Here is a 7,772-nt window from a genome sequence, read left to right on the forward strand (position 1 = left end):
TGGTGCACATGTATGCATGACTGTTATAGGCATTGTGAATTGTAGTGGATAACATCTTGCTTGTCTCACTCAATGTTTCTTTGTCGAATTCTAGCTTGTCTACAGAATTACAAAACTCCACTTTTCTTTTGTTTGCAGTTCCTTGTATACTTTGCTCACCTGTTTATTTAAAACCTTGTGACATCAACTTGCTTAGGCATATGTCTACAGCATAAAATTGTTTGTTTTTCACTTTCTGTGCTAATCTTAAAATATCTTAAATAGGTAAGTCAATACTATTTGCATTTATTGATAATATGTGATTTTCCCTATTGCTATTGAAATACTCAATAATATGTCCTGTTTTCTGCTCTTGATAATGCAGTCTAATATTTAATAAATTTTATATTTTTATTCTAGATGTTGCATTTATAATAACTACTATGTGATAAACTTTGCCACTCTATTTAAATAGTGTCTATTGATTTCCTACTCTGAACAAAACAATACTAGCTTGCTATATATTCATTTCTACCTCTGTTCCCTCTCCCGTATTACCCAATTTACTAGGTGGAATTATCTTGAAGTTTATCTTTTAACAAAAGTTTATTTATAGTAGTTCAGTGGTAGAATTTTCTCCTGCCATGCAGGAGACCTGGGTCCAATTCCCAGTCCATGCACTTCCCAAACAAAACAAAACAAGCAAAACAAACAAACCAAAAACAAAACAAACAAAAATTTGACAAATGGTGCTGCAATAACAGGATACTCACATGGAAAAATAATGAAATGTGACCCCGCCATACAGTATTAAAAAAAAGTTTATATATGATCTTCCTCTTAAAAATGAAGAGTTGTATTATTTCTCTTCATCAAGGCACATGCTATATACACAGCAATATTTCATCCCTATTCTTCCCTCTGTTTAGTCTTATTTTTTAAATTATATTTTCAAAGTTGAGTACATTTAAAGTTTGCTTGTCATTCAACAGGATGAATGATCCTGTTGCTGAAGTTTCCTAAACATCTTTGTTGGATGAGATTCATCCTCTGGTACAGAACTGTCCAATGGAACTTATGGCAAATATTCTACCTGTATTCTGTCAAATATGGTAGCCACTAGAGAATGCAGTTATTGAACAGTGAAATCTGACTAATGTGACTGAGAGAATGAATTTAAAATGATTTCATTTTCATTAATTAAGATTTAATAATTTCTATAGCTATAATAATTTCTATAGATATATATCCATATGTCTAGTCGGTCCTGCATTGCAAAGTGTAGCTCTAGTATATTATAGAAAAGCTCATGGGAATAATATTTCCTGAATTCTTGAATGTTCAATATTGTATGTCTTTACTTTTTTACTTGGCAGACTGCTTGGCTGAATCTAATCTCCTAGGCTCACATTTTGTTTAATAAGAGTATTATAGAAGCACTGACAAAAGGTAAAGGGCTCATGATTGGTGGTGTTTCATGCTATCTATCCAATCCATCTCCTTGGCTTCTGCAAAATCACAATAGGCCATAATGGATGGCAGTGCATTACCATAATTTTTTTTTAGTTTATGCAAACTTTATTTACAAAAGACTCTTAAATTAGTTGTATCATGCCATGCATTCATACAGAATGCAGTGACCCTTCAGGGTTACAGGGAGAAGAGCTAACAAAGGAAAATTATTAAAGAGTTTCGAATAGTTAAAAGCTAGGAAAGATTGGGATAACTTTACAAATAAGTAATTAAAAATAAAACAAAAAGAAAGAGTGTAAGGAAACTAGTGTGAGCTGAGAGAGCAACTTTTTACAGGTTTGTACACTAACCTAAAACGCAGTCTTCTAGAGAGGCAGGATGTTGATGGACAGAGCAGCAAATACTTATGCCATAATCACTCCTCTCCCAGAGCCACAGTATGATGCATACAACCCGTGGTGTACACTAAGACTGCCAAGGTCACTATAAAATATGAGGACTTTTAGTTTAGTAAACTAAAGCTGCATGGTGCCAGGGGAGTGGGGCAGCTTCATTTGAGGCTGCTCTTTATTCTTTCCAGTCTTTTTTTCAAGTCATCAATGTTACCTGTGGGGAAGGAGGATGTGGCCATGGTTCCTGAAGAGTGAGTCTGGTTAGAATCCTGGTCTGAATGCTGGTTGCTTCTTCTGAGACTTGTGGAGTTGAGAGAGTTTGCTGTGTGGTATATCTGTGGAAGAGGCAATGGAAGGAACTGCTTGTTTGGAGAGCAAAGAGGTCAATGGAGGCTGGTCATCTGGCTTTGTATTGTCCAGACCAAATCACTGTCGGAGGATTTTTAGCCTCTCTAGGAAGACAGGTGGTTCCACCTCTTCTCCATTTGTGTTACCTAGAGAGGATATTGTTCTTGCAGGAATGGGAACACATGTGGCTTCCATCTGAGGGGAGATACCTGTTGAAGTGGGAATGTGACCTTTGACTTACCTCTCCATCACAATTACCTGAAGGCCTTTCTCAACATAGCTCTGGAAGAACTGTGAGGAATTTTTAAGAAATGATTCAATGTCAGTATCTGAATATTTCTTCTTATATTCATACAACTCTGTTAGTTCCTCTTTAGTGTTTTCTTTAGAGCCCATCTTCTTAAAAACCTCAGCTAAGAAATCATTCACTTTGGCCTTTCATGATTTTTCATCTATTTGAGATGCTTCCTTTTCTGTTTCCTTATCAGACTTGCTTCCAATACTGTTTCATCATCCAGCAGAGGTGGGCCTCCAGCTCAGACTCGTTCTTCTTGTGTCAATCATTGTTAGGTGGTCTAGATTCTTGGGCCCTCTTAATTTGCACAATGGGTACAGAGGGTCTTTAGGGTTCTTAAGAGAAATTTACTTTTGTATTGCTTCAGTTTCTCTTTGGGGAAGACCTTCACGAAAAATGTGTATAGATTCTGTTTAGATTAATGCTGTTGATGGTTATCAAGCAATAGTTGAACCATTTTCTGGAGACACATCATAACAATCTCTGAGAATTTGGGAGAACTGGCTGTTGCTAGAAGGCTGTCTTAGAGCAAAACAAGTAGGGCATTCAGGATGTTGGTTTTGTCTGACTTCTCCAGAACCTTCACCACCAAGAGTTCACAGAGCAGATCACCTATTGTCCTTTCTTGAGAATCCAGCATTAGATGATGAGGCCATGCATTAGGTCCTTTAGTACTCCTGTGGAGGCCTCCCGGACTAGACTCTCTATCTGAAACAGCAAAATCATGTTGCCAATGATACAGCTATATAACTTGATGATCTCATCCTTCTCCAATTTCTTATCTGCAATGTGTGTTGCAGATGAGTTTTAGGAGCATGAAATGGCTTATCAGAAACTGATCAATATGGCCATACATAGCTTTGTCTTTGTCTTCCTGTGTCAGGACCTCATCAATCTGTTATAGAGCTTGGATGCTTGTGTTGCTATCACCACTGGCTACTTGGGATATAATGAAATTGATTGTGGATGCTGTATTTCTGTGCATGTCGTCGAAGTGTGGCGAAACAGCCCTGGTCTTGGGTTTAGGAATAAGGGCCTGCTCAAAAATGTCATCCTCCAGAATTTTTTGGACAAGTTCTGGCATTTCACAACAGATTTTGTCATTCTCAATCTCGTCTACATTTAGCTGGAATTCTCAGTGAACCATGTTCACTGAAGTGGACTCCTTCAGAATGCCCACTCATGCTTTGCACATGGCTGAGTTTGGAGGACATGTCCTCAGGTTGTCCCTTGAAGTATGTTGCCTTGGAGCTTGATCGCATGTATATTGTACACCATTACAATAGTGTTGAGTGTAGCATTGTGTAAGTGTCGTCATGGTCTCCTACGTGAACAGCTGTCTCCTTTAAGGTTTTTTTCTGGGGTTGGTTGGCGAACATTCATGCCATAGGACTCCACCAGACACCCCAGGTCTTCCAGGCACTGTGCTCTCTGCTTAGAGTTTTTGGATTTGGTTCTTTCCATGATGAAAGGGAACATCTTGCAGGCTGGGTTCACCCAATTCAGGATGGCAGTGACATCTTTATGAATAACACTCTTTGGTTCTGCACCCTTGAGGATGAGGTAGGGGTGAAGGAAGATGCCTAATTCTCAATAAGATGATAGTCCTCCTCACTTAGCAGGGTGAAAAGTCCTTTTAAACATTCTAGGGCCTTCATTAGAATGATTGTATTGGTGTTAATAAACTGCAGGGTAAGTGACTTTAAGATAAGATCAAGGCAATAAATGATGACCTCTTTTTCACTCTTCAAGTGATCAACCATGACAACTAGGGCTTTGTTATGATGCTGAAAACCTAAGTGAAACATATCACTTTGTCACCATTAGCCACAAAGCTAGACATCTGAGTATTCAGTTGCTCAATGTATTCATCCCAGGGAGTAGTAAAATTCCATTTCAGTACCTTCAATCCTTTTTCATGTTTCATCCTTTGCTCCTTTCCATTTGGAACAACAATAAAAATAGGACCAGATTTGTCTTCATCCTCCTTTAAGCTGGTTTTACTTGGCATTTCCTTTCCTTCTGCAGTCTTAGCTTTAGAGGAAACTCTTAGAGTTTTGGCCTTTTTGGTATCAGGCTTGGGTTCTCCAGTGCCGGAAACAGAATCTTCAATAGATACTGATGCAGGCTGGAATTTGGCTAAAGCTGACCCTCCTAGTGGTTTGAAAATTGCTTAAGCTAGTGCAACAGGTTTGGCTGGAATGTTAGCTTTGGCTTTCTCTAGCAAAGCCATCCCTGATCTTTAGAAACTGGCTTTAGTTTCCCGGTAGACTTAGTCATTTTCTCATACCCAAAAGGATCATGAAGGATGGCAAAGCATCTTTGGTCTTCTTTCACACATCTCCATTGCAATCCTCTAGGCAAGAATAGATCTGAGGAACACAAAGAATAAGCTCTGTGAGGGTGGAGCAAGGAGTAGGTGGTTTCTCAGCCAGCTAGCCCAGAAGCTCTTGCCCCGAGACAGGATTTTCCTTTCTGAGCTCTTCAGAAAGCTCCTCTCCTTGCAGCCACATCATTGTTCCCACATGGGGCCCATGAATAGCATTGGCATGGTGGTGGAGATGGATACTATGCATGAGTTCAACACCAGGAGCTACTCACCAACATTGATCTATTTACTATATATATTAAGTGACTGCAGTAAAGAGTGACATTAAGCCCTCAATTTCACAGTTTCTCAGAGCTTACTCAGCAACTTGGTTGGAAGCTAACACTATATTTCTGTCTTGGATAGAATAGCAACTGCTCCTTGCTGGAATTTATATCTATGACAAATCTGAGTCTGCCATCCCTAATTGTAATGTTTCCCCTATTCCACCTAAGGGTTTACAGAGTTCCCAATCTATTAGCATGATGTCCCCCACAATGACTCAGATCAAGGGGTCTGTTTCACAGGAAAAGAAATTAAAATGGAGAACCAAGACCACATGATCCATTTGTCTTAAGAAGTACATTAACTACCACATAGAAACATCCATCTGAATCCTAATAGAATGATGAAATGATCAGTTATAATAAAGCATATGCACTGATTAAATAAGCAGTATATGGTTCAGTGTCTCTAATAGCTAAAATGCACAGATCCAGGAACAAGGGTCAGAAGAGAGTGGCCACTTTGGCCAGTACTCTCAGAGACTCACCCATAGCAGTGCTTCCTATCCCCCACAATTAGTTTCTTCTGTATTAGAGGTCCAGATTCCGAGGTATGTTGCACTTTTGCCAGGGTAAACAGAAAATGTCTCACTGAACTCAAAGCTGCAATTGCCAACAGATCATTTGGGTTACTCATGTCAGTAGACCAAAAGGCAAGAAGGGATTACTACTTGGGGGGTGGAGGGGAAAGCAGTAATCACCCTTGATTGCCATGAGGAACTAGCACTACTTTTTCTCATTTGGGGCCAAAAGAAGGGTATCTGAAACCCAAAGATTTACTGAATGCTTCTGTGCCCAAAGATAATGGTTAATGGGCAGTTAGGGGACACAGACTAACAAGGGCATGGTAATTAAGACCACAAGCCAATTGGAGAACTGACTGAGGATGAGTCAAGTATAGAAGAGGAAATGAGGAAGTAAGATTTGAATATCATTTGTGTCCCTGGGGACCAACTGAAGCAATGGGAATTGTAGCTTATTTCAATAACCATAATATGCTGTCTTTAAGAAGTTATGTTCCTGAAAGAAACTTTGGAATGGCATGAGAAGTTCTGAGTGTTGCAAAACATGAGCTTTATTGGACATCTCTTTTGCCATTTTGATTTTGTTGATTTAACTTATATTTTCACTTCTGTGGCAAGCAGTTCTTTGTGGAATCTTACCATGTTCACATGATTGCAAGCTGACCTGATCATGTCTCTCTTTAGTCCTATTTTTTCATTCCTCTGTCTTGCTGCCCCAGAGATTTACTGTTGACATCAGGGTGGAGTACACCTTGGAACTAGTTCAAAACTCATGCATGTGCATCTTAGAACTGTGGGAGATTTAAAAGCCTGTGAAACAAACCTTTGATCAATAAATGAGAGACACGGATGGATAAATGCTTCTACTTTTCTTCCCTGGACATAAAATTATACAGTTCTTTAAATGATCTCAAGAGACTGAACAAGTAGGCATTCTTAACAGTGGCCCCCTAGACAGTTTATCTTTCTATCGACTTTCATTTCTTCCTGTTCTTCACTTCCTCTGTCTCACTCTTGCTCCCTGAATCATAAGTCTGAATAAAATCCTTGCATTTTTTTGGATTCTGAGTTTGGGGGAACCCAGGCATATATACATAAACAAGAATATTAACTGTATCAGCATTATTAATGGTAAAAAAATTATTAACAATTAGCATAAGGAACTGATTGAGTGAAATTTGGCATACCCTTATTATAAAAATGTTACTCAACTATTAAAAAGGCAGTTAAATCTACACAAAATAGGAGGCATATTTAAACATAGAGAAACTCATACAGTTTCATTCATTTTTTAGGCCACATCAAACCTTATATATGGGTATGTAGTTTGTATGACAATGGAGAAATGTGGAAAAAAACAACAGGTTTTTTCACATTGGTTATCTCAGGATGATGAAAATGGAGACAGAGAGAGAGGCTTAATATTTTTTCTTTATTTACCTTAGAATTTATTTTTTGTTGTAAAAATGAATACTCAAAATTATAATTTATATTTTTAAAAAGAAAACATAAAATAATTGTATCATGCTGCTGATAATTTTTATTAGAAGTAGTAGTTGACCACTGAATTTACATTCTCATAAAAAGTAACCAGCAGAAAAAAAAATCAAGAAAACAAAATAACAAACAAACAAAAAGTAACCAATAGAGGCAGGAAACTGTTGCTGTGAGAATGAGGAGACAATTTTAGGGTAAGCTCCTTGAAGAAGCAATAGGAGATAGGATCCAGTGCAACAGTGGAGGCGACTCCAATAGGAGTGTGGGCAGGTATGAGGGCAAACAGCGGAACACATAGATGCAGGTGATTGGTATACTTAGAAGCTAATTATATTCTTCTGTTCTCAATGAAATAATTAGAAGGTCATCAACCAAGTGTTAAAGTGGAGAAGGAGGTGACAAGGAGATGTGGAATATAGGAGAGAGGGGGACACATTGATTAGGGGATTATGAAAGGATCACTAAGCAGGGCTAGAGGTCATCTTGAAGATTTTTTTTTGACTTACCAAGGTAGTCTTCTAGGTCTAGAGTTATGGTTAGGACATACAAATGCAATAGGGAAATTGCTGAAATATAGTCTTTTGCACTGAATTACACAGTTTAGCAACTACA

At 38.3% G+C, this 7,772-nt stretch overlaps 1 pseudogene; it reads right to left on the reverse strand.

Annotated features, from left to right (window-relative positions):
• Window positions 1–2,002: 2,002 nt before the first annotated feature.
• On the reverse strand, window positions 2,003–5,063 carry LOC143683304 (cytoskeleton-associated protein 5-like; annotated as a pseudogene).
• Window positions 5,064–7,772: the final 2,709 nt, after the last annotated feature.

This window comes from Tamandua tetradactyla, chromosome 5 (genome assembly GCF_023851605.1).
Source record: "Tamandua tetradactyla isolate mTamTet1 chromosome 5, mTamTet1.pri, whole genome shotgun sequence".
Lineage (NCBI taxonomy): Eukaryota > Metazoa > Chordata > Mammalia > Pilosa > Myrmecophagidae > Tamandua > Tamandua tetradactyla.